Source organism: Homarus americanus, unplaced genomic scaffold, assembly GCF_018991925.1.
Source record: "Homarus americanus isolate GMGI-L3 unplaced genomic scaffold, GMGI_Hamer_2.0 scaffold11794, whole genome shotgun sequence".
Classification (NCBI taxonomy): domain Eukaryota; kingdom Metazoa; phylum Arthropoda; class Malacostraca; order Decapoda; family Nephropidae; genus Homarus; species Homarus americanus.
This window is the reverse complement of record NW_024739301.1, coordinates 821,082-837,500: the sequence shown is the minus strand read 5'-3', so window position 1 is coordinate 837,500 and position 16,419 is coordinate 821,082. Positions and strand designations below refer to the sequence as shown.

Below are 16,419 nucleotides of genomic sequence, written 5' to 3'. Positions count from 1 at the left end.
GGGTGTTAACATTGTCTCTCGACGGGTGTTAACATTGTTTCGACGGATGCCAGTATTGCCTTTCCCTGAAGGTCATCACCACTGCCGCATCATTGATGCGTACGACTGGTGTGATAAGCCTTGGGAACACGTTTAATAAACCCACTCATGTCGCTCCCGAGCGACGGAGAAAACGGCTAGTCAGAAGAGGAATACAGAACATAAGGTCACTTTTATTATGTAACCCGACAAACGGATTCGTCAAAACTTCTATTCGAGTTTGATGAATTTATATGTCGGGTTACATAGAAGTGACCCAATGTTCGGGATTCTAATCTGGATATACTACCCCGAATGTGAAAAAAAGTTTTTAGCTGACATTAACGTGAAGGATTATGTACCGTACTGTATGTCGCCCATCACTCACGGCTCCCCAGAACTGCATTACATCTTCCCGCACCTTATCGTCGATAAACCACAAGTCTTCCGTTGATGACAAATATTTCTTGATAAGAAGAATAAGAAATGTTTCTCTCTCATATCTCAGTGAACCATGATACTTATATGTCTCGGCGTTATACAGTATGTGAGAGAAAGTGTGAGGGTTGGGTGAGGCGAGTTGTAGCGGATCTCTCACTCATGTGTGGTGGTGAGAGGCCGCTCTATAACACTTCAGTGACTGCTGGAACACAGGTGGATGAGATGCATTTTCTGGAAAGTGGAGGAGGGGTTGGGGATGTTGATAAGAGTGAACTGAATGGTTGTTGGCACACACACACACACACACACACACACCAAGCACTGGAAAGGTTTGGCCGTGGACTACTGCACCACCTTCGCCATCGCCACCTCCTGCCACCTGCAGCCCCCCACCCAACTCGCGCAGTCCGCCACTACAACAAAATTCAGCCCATAAGAGCCCGCACCGATAGATATAAGAACAGCACCATCCCATCTATTGTTAAAATAATAAACAACTCTGATTTATGTACTGTACAGCCCTGTAAATGTATTCAATGCATATTATATCATTATGTCTAAATCAAATGTCTGTATATTTTCAGCCAAGCTGCAACTCTAATAATAAACCGTTTATTATTATTATTATTATTACACACACACACACACACACACACACACACACACACACACACACACACACACACACACACACCAGCACCATGTTACCCAGGTCTTTACCACAGGTCTTGTGTGTATTGTACTCGGCTCCTGTGTTGTACTTGTCGTGCCGGGGTGCAGGAAGCGACCTCACTGAGAGTACAATATAATTTTCTCTTTTGAGTGTAACAGGAAGTGTGTCAGAGAGTCACATAAGACACCTCATGTAACAGAGCCTGGTGAGTGCGTACTTCCCGTGCATGGCGTGTTTGAGGCCCACACAACACACCAATGTTTCCGTCGTGCGGTGCGCACCGCTGCACACACTGATTCCTGCCATGCAACGCCTCGCCCAACAAGGTGTAAATGCATAACACTTCGACCTTGAGACACAGAACTCCGTAATGTTCCGGTAAAATAGTGATACTTTCTGATTCTGGTCCCCAGAACATTATCATTTTCATGTGTCTAAATTCTAAACAAAAGTTGATTAGCTATTACAGTTATCCATACTTATTGACAATCACCATCAGATTGTCTAACTAAATTTTCCCTTTATTGTTAATAGACTCGTGCGTATTGGCAAAGAATGTACTACACTGGTCCAGCTCACCTCGTGCATGGCAGAGTCAGATATGCTTGTGAAACACTCACATCAAATATCTTGGTTTTTATATCGTGAAACTGTCTTGAATTGAGGTGCCGGGGAAGGTGTGTCTTACTGTAAATGTTTATCTATTGTGGATGACGAGGTGTGTCAGTTGTGAGTCTCACGGACCTTCTCCGAGTGTGAAGGACAAGTTTACACCCTGACCGCCACTCTGGGCGGTAGATCATACACGACCCACCTGTCGTCAAGTACAGGTGTCACAATATATATTCTCTAATGCTTGGTTCATATTATCTTCTCCGGTTTTCGATCAATAAACAAATACATAATTTTACTATTTTTATTTATTTATTTTTTATTTTCTATTTTATTCGGTTATAGATTATAAGAAACATTAGGTCAGTGTGAGATACTGTATTACCTGGGCCACCATCAGGAGGGAGTAGAGTACGGCCTCATGTCCCTCACTCTGGGTGGTAACCTTTTTCACAGTTGCCACATTGACCTTTTATGACCACCACCGTCCCAAGGTGGTGGGTGAGAGTGTCAGGGTGATGGGTCGGAGTGTCAGGGTGGTGGTGGGTCAGCGTGGTGGATGAGTGTGACAGGGTGGTGGGTGAGAGTGTCAGGGTGATGGGTCGGAGTGTCAGGGTGGTGGTGGGTCAGCGTGGTGGATGAGTGTGACAGGGTGGTGGGTGAGAGTGTCAGGGTGATGGGTCGAGAATTGGTGGTGGGTCAGGGTGGTGGTGGGTCAGCGTGGTGGATGAGTGTGACAGGGTGGTGGGTGAGAGTGTCAGGGTGATGGGTCGGAGTGTCAGGGTGGTGGTGGGTCAGCGTGGTGGATGAGTGTGACAGGGTGGTGGGTGAGAGTGTCAGGGTGATGGGTCGGATGTCAGAATTGGTGGATGAGTGTTGTCAAGGTGGTGGGTAGAAGTGTCAGGGTGGTGTGGTGGATGGGTGTGTCAAAGTGGTGGTGGATGGAGTGGTCAGAGATTGAGGTGGATGGAGTGTGTCAGGGTGGTGGATGAGGTGTGTCAGGGGTGGTGGATGGGTGTGTCAGGGTGGTGGATGAGTGTGTCGGGGTGGTGGATGAGTGTGTCAGGGTGGTGGATGGAGTGTGTCAGAGTTGGTGGATGTGGGTGTGTCAGGGTGGTGGATGGAGTGTGTCAGGGGTGGTGGATGGGTGTGTCAGGGGTGGTGGATGGGGTGTGTCAGGGTGGTGGATGGAGTGTGTCCAGGGTGGTGGATGAGTGTGTCAGGGGTGTGGTGGATGAGGTGTGTCAGGGGTGGTGGATATGAGGTGTGTCAGGGTGGTGAAGGGAGTGTGTCAGGGTGGTGGAGGGAGTGTGTCAGGGTGGTGGAGGAGTGTGTCAGGGGTGGTGGATGAGTGTTTCAGGGGTGGTGGATGAGTGTGTCAGGGGTGGTGGATGGGTGTGTGTGTGTCAGGGGTGGTGGGTGAGAGTGATAGGTGGATACAGATTGATAAAATTCACGAGTCAACCGTCAGAATAAATAAAAATTTTCGTGTGTGTGTGTGTGTGTGTGTGTGTGTGTGTGTGTGTGTGTGTGTGTGTGTGTATTAACCTTTCTCGTTCTTTTACGCACACACTTACCTACTACGGACAGTGGGCAGTAGTAACTTACCTGCTCAGGACAGTGGACAGTAGTAACTCACCTGCTATGGACAGTAGACAGTAGTAACTTATATGCTATGGACAGTGTACAGTAGTAACTCACCTGCTCAGGACAGTGGACAGTAGTAACTTATTTGCTATGGACAGTAGACAGTAGTAACTCACCTGCTATGGACAGTGGACAGTAGTAACTTACCTACTATGGGCAGTGGACAGTAGTAACTTACCTGCTATGGACACTTGGACAGTGGACAGTAGTAACTTATTTGCTATGGACAGTAGACAGTAGTAACTCACCTGCTATGGACAGTGGACAGTAGTAACTTACCTACTATGGGCAGTGGACAGTAGTAACTTACCTGCTCAGGACAGTGGACAGTAGTAACTCACCTGCTATGGACAGTGGACAGTAGTAACTCACCTGCTATGGACAGTGGACAGCAGTAACTCACCTGCTATGGACAGTGGACAGTAGTAACTCACCTGCTATGGACAGTGGACAGTAGTAACTCACCTGCTATGGACAGTGGACAGCAGTAACTCACCTGCTATGGACAGTGTACAGTAGTAACTCACCTGCTATGGACAGTGGACAGTAGTAACTCACCTGCTATGGACAGTAGACAGTAGTAACTTATTTGCTATGGACAGTGGACAGTAGTAACTCACCTGCTCAGGACAGTGGACACTGGACAGTAGTAACTTACCTACTATGGGCAGTGGACAGTAGTAACTTACCTACTATGGGCAGTAGACAGTAGTAACTTCCCTGCTATGGACAGTGGACAGTAGTAACTTATGGACAGTGGACAGTATTAACTCACCTGCTCAGGACAGTGGACACTGGACAGTAGTAACCTACCTATGGGCGGTGGACGGTATTAACTCACCTGCTATGGACAGTAGACAGTAGTAACTTATTTGCTATGGACAGTGGACAGTAGTAACTCACCTGCTCAGGACAGTGGACACTGGACAGTAGTAACTTACCTACTATGGGCAGTGGACAGTAGTAACTTACCTACTATGGGCAGTAGACAGTAGTAACTTCCCTGCTATGGACAGTGGACAGTAGTAACTTACCTACTATGGGCAGTGGACAGTAGTAACTCACCTGCTCAGGACAGTGGACAGCAGTAACTCACCTGCTATGGACAGTAGTAACTTACCTGCTCAGGACAGTGGACAGTAGTAACTTACCTACTATGGGCAGTGGACAGTAGTAACTTACCTGCTATGGACAGTGGACAGTGATAACTTGGAGGGAGCGAGGGGCGGCGGCAGTCAGGTGACGGAGGTGGGGAAGGTGTGGTACTGGTGGAAGCTGGGCGTCACCTTATATATATACAACCATACCTGTATTTACGGATGACTTCACACCTGGGGAGCTCTATGTCCCTCAACCCAACACACTCAACTCAACACTCTCACATCCCCCCCCTGACACACTCACCCTTGACACACTCAATCCCCCCTTGAGTGAGTGTGTGTGTGTGTGTGTGTGTGTGTGTGTGTGTGTGTGTGTGTGTGTGTGTGTGTGTGTGTGTGTGTGCCCTCAGCCCAACACACTCGCCTCCCAGCACACTCAGTTCAGCACTCACACCCCTGACGTGTGTGTGTGAGTGTGTACCCTCAACCCAACACACTCGCCTCAACACACTCAGTTCAGCACTCACACACACCTGATGTGTGTGTGTGTGTTATACCCTCAACCCAACACACTCGCCTCAACACACTCAGTTCAGCACTCACACACACCCCCTGACGTGTGTGTGTGTGTGAGACTCCAGGGTCCTCCACGCCCAGGTAACTTTGGATTGATGGAAGAAACAAGAGGTACCATTACAACAGAACCTCCATTTAACGGACTTTATAAAGAAGGAAGTCCGTTAGAGCGAGATTCCGTTATTTATTTATTTATATTTTTTTATAAATAGGGATTTGCCCACCCGGGCACTGGTTAGCATGCTCGCCTCGCAAGCGAGCGGACCCGGGTTCGATCCCCGGGCAGGGTGAAACGTGGGCAAGTTTCCTTACTCCATTTCCCTCTATCGACCCAGCAGTAATTGATGACTTGGATGTTAATCGATTTGCGGATCGTGATCCGGGGTAATGGTTAGCCAGTGCAGTTGGTGATTTGTCCGGTCTTCTCGGACTATTCCTTGACACTGGGTCATGCAGCTCGTTAACTTAGGGTGTGGTTGTTGTGTTGGCGACAGCTTCTACACCTTAAACAAATTCACGCCTAGGTGGCCCTTGGGCCGGCCATCCTCGTTGCACGAGGGGCAACCATTACTGTGGGAATACATCAAAGAAAACTATTCATCAAATCGTGTAATCAAGGTTCAAAGTAACACCAGCTTATAACAACTAATACTTATTGTATTTACAGTAAACAAGAGTATCACTTATTATTCACCCATAATGCTGGTCTCATATCTACTCCCTGTGCTCACCCCTGGAGGAAGGCAGCACACTTAAACGTAAACAGACAATACATACCATTAGACTACCTGTATTAATAACTCAAAACTTCTTTGTATGATTACAAAATATTATAAATTACATAGAATCAATATAATTCACATCTAATGGAAAAATAAACTAATTATTACAAAGTACATACTGTACTGTACATCTCATATATCTCCTTTCATAGAAAACTGTTCTTTAAACGGTGACTGATACAGAATGAGTACACAGCACACATCTTAATATTATGTAAATACAGAGACATACGTAATAGTGTGTTAGGTGGCCCGAGCCATGAAGACCTGAACCACAGTGCCATGAAGATGGAGGGAGTGTCAGGTGATGGAGGAAAGTGTCAGGTGATGGAGGGAGGTGTCAGGTGATGGAAGGAGGTGTCAGGTGATGGAGGGAGGTGTCAGGTGACGGAGGGATGTGTCAGGCGATGGAGGGAGGTGTCATGTGATGGAGGGAGGTGTCATGTGATGGAGGGAGGTGTCAGATGATGGAGAAATGTGTCAGATGATGGAGGAAGGTGTCAAGGCACGTGAGGCAGCGGGAAGGTTACTAGTGAGGCGTGACCAAGGTGAGGGGAGGTACCAGAGACACATCCTGGGACACGCCACTGCATCTGTCAGACACAACCACACCCGGAGCCGCTCTCCTTCCTGGGATAATTTTACTGTGATTTGTACACTTTGTTTTGATCGTACCTGAACATAATCGATTGTATAACATTATATCATTGACGTATTAATTATAGGTGCCTGTATTTACCAAAGGATTATATGCCCTAGCTCCTGGTACATGGCGCCACCTGCTGGTTTATTATTTTTGCATGTGGATGTTTCATTAGCTCACACACACACACACACACACGTCATATATGATCACAGACTGTGTTAGTTGAGGTAGTTGACCCCTGTAAGCATGGCATTTATAAACCCAGTCTTTTGTTTACGACATTTTTACTGTGGATTAGTTGTTGTTACTGACACTGTCATCTCAGTGTTGTTGTGGCGACCAACCTGTGCTGAACACTGATGGAATTCTTGTCATAACCTGCCTCCTGCCACACACACTCCACCCTCCCTATCGCACGATCTATAACAGCTGCCTCCACACACCTTTGTTAATGAACATTTTTTATTCGAAAGAAAACAACTGAAATATGTAACATTTACTATACTTGAAAATACAAGTATGAAATTTGCTGGTGTATACATGTAGGTAGTGTACACATGTAGGCAGTGTATACATATAGGCAGTGTATACATGTGGGTAGTGTATACATGTAGGTTGTATATACATGTAGGCAGTGTATACATGTAGGCAGTGTATACATGTAGGTAGTGTATACATGTAGGCAGTGTATACATGTACGCAGTGTTTACATGAAGGCAGTGTATACATGTAGGCAGTTTATACATGTACGCAGTGTATACATGTAGGCAGTTTATACATATAGACAGTGTATACATGTAGGCTGTATACATGCAGGCAGTGCATACATACAGACAGTGTATGCATGTGGGTAGTGCATACATGTGGGTAGTGTATAAGGATGTAGGTTGTACATACATGCAGGCAGTGTATACATGTAGGCAGTAGGTAGTGTATACATGTAGGTTGTATATACATGTAGTGTATACATGTAGGCAGTGTATACACATAGGCAGTGTATACATGTGGGGTAGTGTATACATGGGGCAGTGTATACAGGGGTAGTGTATACATGCAGGGCAGTGTATACATACAGACAGTGTATGCATGTGGGGTAGTGTATACATGTAGGTATATACATGTAGGTGTGTGACATACATGTAGGCAGTGTATACATATAGGCAGTGTATACATGTGGGTAGTGTATACATGTAGGTTGTATATACATGTAGGCAGTGTATACATGTAGGCAGTGTATACATGTAGGTAGTGTATACATGTAGGCAGTGTATACATGTACGCAGTGTTTACATGAAGGCAGTGTATACATGTAGGCAGTTTATACATGTACGCAGTGTATACATGTAGGCAGTTTATACATATAGACAGTGTATACATGTGGGTACTGCATATATGTAGGCAGTGTAGACATGTACGCAGTGTTTACATGAATGCAGTGTATACATGTAGGCAGTTTATACATGTACGCAGTGTATACATGTAGGCAGTTTATACATATAGACAGTGTATACATGTGGGTACTGCATATATGTAGGCAGTGTAGACATGTATGTACGCAGTGTTTACATGAAGGCAGTGTATACATGTAGGTAGTGTATACATGTAGGTAAAGAGAGCAAGATGCTTAGTGAACTCTATAGGTGTACAGTGGTTGGTGGAGCGAGTGACAATGTAAGAGGTGTGTCTAGGGGGGGGGTGGGGCTGAGCATGAAAGACGCACTTAGTTGCACCCTGTTCACCACGCACGTCTCTACACCCTGACACACTTCTACCCCAACTCCTGCTGAAGTACTGTAATCTCTTTCACTGTTAATGGTTCTAGGACAATTCGTGACCGGTTCAGTATAAAACTAACCTAAATTAACCTAACCATGGATTCATCGCCTCCAAAATTAAGACATGGTTATCAAAATTTAATAAATATAACACATTCTGTCCGCCCACCAAGTTATTCAATGCCAGTTATTATACACAAGTTAAATTAACCCAGCTTCTTCTCCTTGGCCAGACGCGTCTCTCGAGTTCATTGGCCAATTAAATTAGATCTTAGGTTACATCACGTATGGCTCCAAAACATTCTACTAGGTAATACCGACTCCCTATTGGGTGTTTAACGCTTTTGGTGTTCTGCATTGGTCTTGTGTTGTGCTTGTGGTGTTCTGCAGGGTCTTGTGCTGTGCTTGTGGTGTTCTGCAGGGTCTTGTGCTGTGCTTGTGGTGTTCTGCAGGGTCTTGTGCTGTGCTTGTGGCTGTTCTGCAGGGTCTTGTGTTGTGGTGTTCTGCAGGGTCTTGTGTTTTGCTTGTGGTGTTCTACAGGGTCTTGTGTTGTGGTGTTCTGCAGGGTCTTGTGTTGTGCTTGTGGTGTTCTGCAGGGTCTTGTGTTGTGCTTGTGGTGTTATGGAGGGTCTTGTGTTGTGCTTGTGGTGTTATCTGCTTGTGGTGTTCTGGGGTCTTGTGTTGTGGTGTTCTGCAGGGTCTTGTGTCGTGGTGTTCTGCAGGGTCTTGTGTTGTGGTGTTCTATAGGGTCTTGTGTTGTGCTTGTGGTGTTTGTAGGGGTTTTGTGTTGTGCTTGTGGTGTTCTGCATTGTTTTGAGTTGTGCTTGTGGTGTTCTGCATTGTTTTGAGTTGTGCTTGTGGTGTTCTGCATTGTTTTGAGTTGTGCTTGTGGTGTTCTGCGGGTCTTGTGTTGTGCTTGTGGTGTTCTGTAGGGTCTTGTGTTGTGCTTGTGGTGTTCTGCAGGTCTTGTGTTGTGCTTGTGGTGTTCTGTAGGGTCTTGTGTTGTGCTTGTGGTGTTCTGTAGGGTCTTGTGTTGTGCTTGTGGTGTTCTGTCGGGTGCTTGTGTTTGTGTTGTGGTGTTCTGTAGGGTCTTGTGTTGTGCTTGTGGTGTTCTGCGGGTCTTGTGTTGTGCTGTGGTGTTCTGTGGTGTTGTGGTGTTCTGTAGGGTCTTGTGTTGTGCTTGTGGTGTTCTGCAGGTCTGTGTCTTGTTGTGCTTTGTGGTGTTCTGTAGGGTCTTGTGTTGTGCTTGTGGTGTTCTGTAGGGTCTTGTGTTGTGCTTGTGGTGTTCTGCAGGTCTTGTGTTGTGCTTGTGGTGTTCTGTAGGGTCTTGTGTTGTGCTTGTGGTGTTCTGTAGGGTCTTGTGTTGTGCTTGTGGTGTTCTGCGGGTCTTGTGTTGTGCTTGTGGTGTTCTGTAGGGTCTTATGTTGTGCTTGTGGTGTTCTGCGGGTCTTGTGTGTAGCTATCAGGCCGAGAAGAGAGTAAGTCCAGTCCTAGCGCTTACTACTGCAGTCCCCCCTGAAACCTTGAGAGATGTGATAGCCGCTTACACCAGAGAAAATGGCTATTGCGCGCTATTATAGGAGGTTAAACTCGTTTAATTTCTGAGGTGGTAAAGATAACTTACAGTAAACGTTACTGGAAGTATAAAAAACAGTACAAAGGATTAGTAACACTGATCAAGGGAATAACAGCAATATATTTATTTGGTAATGTTCAGATAGACACTGTTGTATTGAGTCATCACCAGACCAAAAATACAATAAATAAAATACAATAGTGTTCGAAATATAAAGTTTTATATGACACATACAGTAAATTATACCATTCAGTACATTATATGTAATCAAGTTAAAAATGCTAAAAACTGATTACATAAACAGTGGCGGAAATATTTGCTTATTCAGCAACGAAAATTAATATAATACAGGACTTTGAGTTTAAAATGTCGAAGAAAACTATAACCTTATTAGTCCTAATAATGTGTCGGGGTGGAATTTTGATGTGGTCTGTGGTGAGAGAGAGAGGGGGGGGGGGTTCAGATGAATGCCAGTAAGTGCTTGCCGGATTAAAATGTCAGGTACATATTTAAATACAGTACAGTGTAGGATAGACTCAGATCGATGGGTATATGGGAGTGTGTTTCTCATAGTTTCATTGGCAAAATATATAAACACAGCCAGTCAGCCAGCGCCTCTCTTAAATATTGGTCTACGCTCACCACAGGTTTCCAATATCCGACTACACTTATGGTTAGGTTAGGATCCGTTTAATTAGATGTTTCTTCTGTAGCTGTAATAGATTCTTCTATACCAGTGACATCAACAGGCAATACTCCGCTACTTGAAACAGGTTCTGCTGTTTCAGGGACAGTAGGTGGTATTGCTTCACATGTAGCGGGTTTTTCAGTAGGTTCTGTCCCACTAGCTTTAGGGGGTTGTTCTGAATCAAGGGTGACAGGCAACGAAGCGCTACTTGCAACAGGAGATACCGGGTCACTACCTGAATTTGCAACAGGAGATACCGGGTCACTACCTGAATTTGCAACAGGAGATACCGGGTCACTACCTGAACTTGCACCGGTGATACAGTCCGCAATCTATGTGATGAGAGAGTGATTGTGTGTTAGTTATCATACAGTGATGCTAATATTAGTTGTTTCAAATACACTGAAGGTGAAGGCTCAGGTGAACAGTTCCAATACACCGTTACGTTTTATGATATCAATGTTACACCGAGAGACTGCTTTAGGAACGGCAGAGTCGCGTCCTGCAAATTATACTTTCTGCAAAATATGATTGGCTGGGAAATATTTATTTTTGCAAAAATGATGTAACTATTTTAAACAAGGTATTTTGTAATAGATATTTACTTAATTAAAAAACAGCTAATATCAGGTGTTTCCCTGATATTTTGGCCCATATATAAACATCTTATTTATACACACACACACACACACAGAACCATTATACGTACCTCGATAAGACCTTCAACACAGGTCTTCATGGTGCTGATGGCCTCCAGAGACAGTTCCTCACATTCTCCTGTTGATAATAATTTGTATCCTTATAAAGTTTTAAGGCAGTGATAGATAAAGTTTTAAGACACACTCAAGTACTTATGTTAACAAGATGCTCTCTGGTAATCTCGCTCCACAAAGTATCTTGACGATTTTGTGAGAGACAATATGACACAATGGACGACGAAGGATTTTGTGAACCTTCCCTAGACAACAGGAGTCGCGGTGGTGTTCATATTTTTTGGAGCGAGTGTATTACAAATCGACAGGTAAGACTTTAGAATCTCAAGGTGTTGCAGAAGACACTCACCAGCTTCTATGGCGCATGTGTTGACGAGAGTCTTGATAGCGTCGGGCTTGGATCTGACGATATCCTTGATACACTTGCTGCAGTCTCTCTCCGTTGATCCACAAACAGCGTCTTCAGGTGGAAAAAAATAAAATTATTTTACACCATCATCTTCGTAATACTTCGGGCATATATTGAGGAGGCGCAGGAGGAGGAGGGATGAATGGGTGGGGAGGGAGAGTGGAAGAAGGGGGAGGGAGGGGTGGAAGAGGGAAGGGGGAAGTGGAAGAGGGAGTATGTATACCAACACTGATAACGTAAAGCTTGTTATTTCACCTCGCGGCAAAGTAATACTTACGTATACAATTTCTTTTGAATTTTTTGGGCATCCGAAAGCCAACGTGGAAGGCGTCAGTCAACACCAGCAAGAAGACCGCCGTCACTGTGAGCCAGACCCTCATGGTGGATGGATCAGTCGTTCTGAGGGGATAGATAGATAAGGTGATGCTGTAAATTGTCTCACCTTCACTACAAAGTTGTCTGCGTCAGGTGTAACATCACTTAGACAGAGACAAGGATAATCTTGTTGCATTTTATGAAACTCGTAGAACAATGGAAGGGGTCCGTGCAAACTTACAAAGGAAGTTCATTGTAATAAAACAGAATGTAACGGTGTTATAATAGTTCAAAACATCAGAGCTCACTTACCTGCGTTGAGAGGAGGGAGATGTGCGTGTGCGTGAGGGTTGGCCGTGAAGTGAGTGGTGGGCGTGTTGTGCTGCTTTATATAGGTAGCGGGCTGTACCTTGGTGTTGTGGGCGTGTCCGTCACCCATCGCTTTACTGTCATTAATTCACTATCACAGTTGGACATGGCAAAATATCTAGTTTTACACACTTGCTTCTTTCAGTTACCATAACGCACACACACACACACACACAAACACTACAAATTAATACTTCTCTCCCTCACAAGTGTTACACCCTCCCTCACTAGTGTTACACTCTCCCTCACTAGTGTTACACCCTCCCTTACTAGTGTTATACCCTCCCTCACTAGTGTTATACCCTCCCTTACTAGTGTTACACCCTCCCTCACAATTGTTACACCCTCCCCCCTAGTGTTACACCCTCCCTCACTAGTGTTACACCCTCCCCCTAGTGTTACACCCTCTCTCACAATTGTTACACCCTCCCTCCTAGTGTTACACCCTCCTCCTAGTGCCTCTCTCTCACTAGTGTTATACCTCCCTTACTAGTGTTACACCTCCTCACAATTGTTACACCTCCCCTAGTGTTACACCCTCCCTCACTAGTGTTACACCCTCCCTAGTGTTACACCCTCTCTCACTAGTGTTATGCCCCCCTCACAAATTGTTACACCCTCCCTCCTAGCGTTACACCCTCCCTCCTAGTGTTACACCTCCTCACTAGTGTTACACCCTCCCTCACAATTGTTACAGCCTCCTCCTAGTGTTACACCCTCCCTCCTAGTAGTTACACCCTCCTCACTAGTACACTCTCCCTCACTAGTACACCCTCCCCCTACCCTCCCTCACAATTGTTACCACCTCCCTAGTGTTACACCCTACCTCCTAGTGTTACACCTCCTTACTAGTGTTATACCCTCCCTACTAGTGTTACACCTCCCTCACACTTGTTACACCTCCCCTAGTGTTACACCCCTCCTAGTGTTACACCCTCCTTACTAGTGTTATACCCTCCCTTACTAGTGTTACACCCCTCCCTCACAATTGTTACACCTCCCCTAGTGTTACACCCTACCTCCTAGTGTTACACCCTCCTCACAATTGTTACACCTCCCCTAGTGTTACACCCTCCCTCACTAGTGTTACACCTCCTCACTAGTGTTACATCCTCCCTCACTATTGTTACACCCTCCTCACCAGTGCTAAACCCACCCTCACTAGTGTTACACCCTCCCTCACCAGTGTTACACCCTCCCTCACTAGTGTTACACCCCTCCTCACTAGTGTTACACCCTCCTCCCAGTGTTATACCTCTCCCTCACTAGTGTTATGCCCTCCATCACCAGTGTTACACCCTCCCTCACCAGTGTTACACCCTCCCTCACCAGTGTTACACCCTCCCTCACCAGTGTTACACCCTCCCTCACCAGTGTTACACCCTCCCTCACCAGTGTTACACCCTCCCTCACCAGTGTTACACCCTCCCTCACCAGTGTTACACCCCCCTCAACCTATATACCACCCACCACCTCACTACGCTTGACATAAATTTGTTGTCATGTGTCCATTGTGTCATAATAATAATAATAATAATAATAATAATAATAATAATAATAATAATAATAATAATAATTAACGGTTTATTGAAAAAGTTCTGCAGCCCGAAGGCTGCATACATTGGTGGTCTAACAAAAGCCTTTATTAGAGAAAAGTAAAGGAACATACAGTGAACATACAGATTAATGTAGGTGTTGAACAACAAACACGTAGTGTAGTAACTCCCTCACAGATGGTGTTTTGAGGGACCTCACGTGGTGTAGTAATTCCGTCACAGATGGTGTTATGAGGGACCTGACGTGGTGTAGTAATTCCCTCATAGATGGTGTTATGGGGGCCTCACGTGGTGTAGTAACTCCCTCACAGATGGTGTTATGAGGGGCATCACGTGGTGTAGTAATTCCCTCACAGATGGTGTTATGAGGGATCTCAAGTGGTGTAGTAATTCCCTCACAGATGGTGTTATGAGGGGCCTCACGTGGTGTAGTAATTCCCTCACAGATGGTGTTATGGGGGCCTCACGTGGTATAGTTATTCCCTCACAGATGGTGTTATGAGGGGCCTCACGTGGTGTAGTAATTCCCTCACAGATGGTGTTATGGGGGCCTCACGTGGTATAGTTATTCCCTCACAGATGGTGTTATTATGAGGGACCACGTGGTGTAGTAATTCCCTCACAGATGGTATTATGAGGGGCCTCACGTGGTGTAGTAATTCCCTCACAGATGGTGTTATGAGGGGCCTCACGTGGTGTAGTAATTCTCTCACAGATGGTGTTATGAGGGGCCTCACGTGGTGTAGTAACTCCCTCACAGATGGTATTATAGGGCCTCGTGGTATAAATAATTCCCTCACAGATGGTGTTATAGAGGGGCCTCACGTGGTGTAGTAATTCTCTCACAGATGGTGTTATGGGGCCCTCACGTGGTGTAGTAATTTCCCTCTGGGTATTAATTGTTACATGGGGCCTCGTGGTATAGTAATTCCTCACAGATGGTGTTATGAGGGGCCTCACGTGGTGTAGTAATTCCCTCACAGATGGTGTTATGGGGGCCTCACGTGGTATAGTTATTCCCTCACAGATGGTGTTATGAGGGGCCTCACGTGGTGTAGTAATTCCCTCACAGATGGTGTTATGGGGGCCTCACGTGGTATAGTTATTCCCTCACAGATGGTGTTATATGAGTCAGGTGTGGTGCCAGGCTTTCCTATCGTAGGCGGATTAACACATCTCTGGTTGTTGTTGGGCCTCACTGGCAGTTATCACTGGGTACGTGGGACCTCACTGTGTACGACTTAGCTATTACTGTTGTTATTGCTGTTGTTCTCACTGATTTAGGACTGTTCACCACTGTTCACCTCTGTTCAGCACTGGTTCCATTCCTTTCCTAAATGAAATTGTACCTTCTGGCGAGAACTTGTTGATATTCCGGTGGGGAGGAGGGTTCAGGGGAGTGAGTTGGTATGGGCCAACTTAACAGTTGACTTGGCTGCTCCCAGAGGAGCGCCAGGTACGTCTTGACCCTTCAGTGTTTATGTGTGTGTGTGTGTCTTGCGTGGCAGCATTATGTTAGTGTTACGGTGCAGGCACTGCTTGCTTCCTCTCATTTTAGCTACCGCCGCTGGCTAGCCCTTGTAGGGAACAGGGAAGCAACTTACATAAGTCTCCCCCTGCCAGTACACGGACTCTTCACCATCAAGACTCCTGCTGTACCTCCTCGTGACAACACACGGTAACTGGGTGCCTCGTGGGCTCAGGCTAGACCAGCAGGGGATTTCGGAGTAGCAGTGGTCCCCAGAGGGACGGCGCATAGGCCCACTGGCATATGGAAACGTCCTGGCGCCTACCAACCACTGCCCTCTTGCCTTCTGGATTAACCTTGGCAGGTATAAGGCTACGGGAGTAAACCCCGAACGAAAAATCTGCGGTGGAGCCCCGCATCAGGCAGACATGCTTACAGAGCTCCAACAAGACCCCAACGGCGGTATAGGCAGAGGTGACCACCATGGGAACCCAACGACTACACCGGCGGACGAAGGCAACGCATGATGGGCAGGCTACTAGGTGAAACCCAACAAACTGGGTTATCGGCAGTCCATTGCAACTTCCTCTCCCCAGTTGTTGCAACACTTGCACCACTGGATCAGGAAAAGGGAGAGCCAAGATGCGGTTGCAGCCTGCGCTCCTGCCTTACCACATAAATCAACTCACACGCAGCCATCATCCAGCTCATTATACTCCTTCACCATCAAAACCCTTATACCCCCAAAAGTCCTATGGCGATGGGGACAGGCAAACGAGTTCAGTAATGGGGTTCATTTGCGTGTATTTCTGCACTTGGAGCCTGACGCCGCGGATACCACCACAAACCGTCTTTCATAATTATAACAATTATTACTGTTCCTTGTGAGTTACACACACACACACACACACACACACACACACAAAAAAATAATAAGGTGCACTAATACTCGATCACTTAAGAATAATGAGTAAATGTGTTAGGAATAGGAGTAAGATTTTTGAAGAGGTCAGAGAGAGGTGCCTCTGAGGCGGACTCTTGTCTTCTGGCATGGC

The 16,419-nt window shown here is 46.0% G+C and overlaps 2 protein-coding genes across 3 annotated transcripts in view; one reads left to right on the top strand and one right to left on the bottom strand.

Moving 5' to 3' along the window:
- The window catches only part of LOC121874487, an 8,979-nt gene extending 4,325 nt beyond the window's left edge, over positions 1 to 4,654 (bottom strand). Inside the window, exon 1 of one of the 2 annotated variants that reach the window (XM_042378625.1) lies at positions 4,574 to 4,654. The gene's annotated coding sequence lies outside the window, so the exon portion shown is untranslated. Of the gene's footprint in view, positions 1 to 3,507; positions 3,537 to 4,573 lie in introns of those variants that run through there. The other variant, XM_042378626.1, reaches the window with a different exon arrangement.
- Positions 1 to 16,419, top strand: part of LOC121874510 (low-density lipoprotein receptor-related protein 4-like) — a 108,499-nt gene that overhangs the window by 7,589 nt on the left and 84,491 nt on the right. The gene's annotated exons all lie outside the window — the stretch shown is intronic.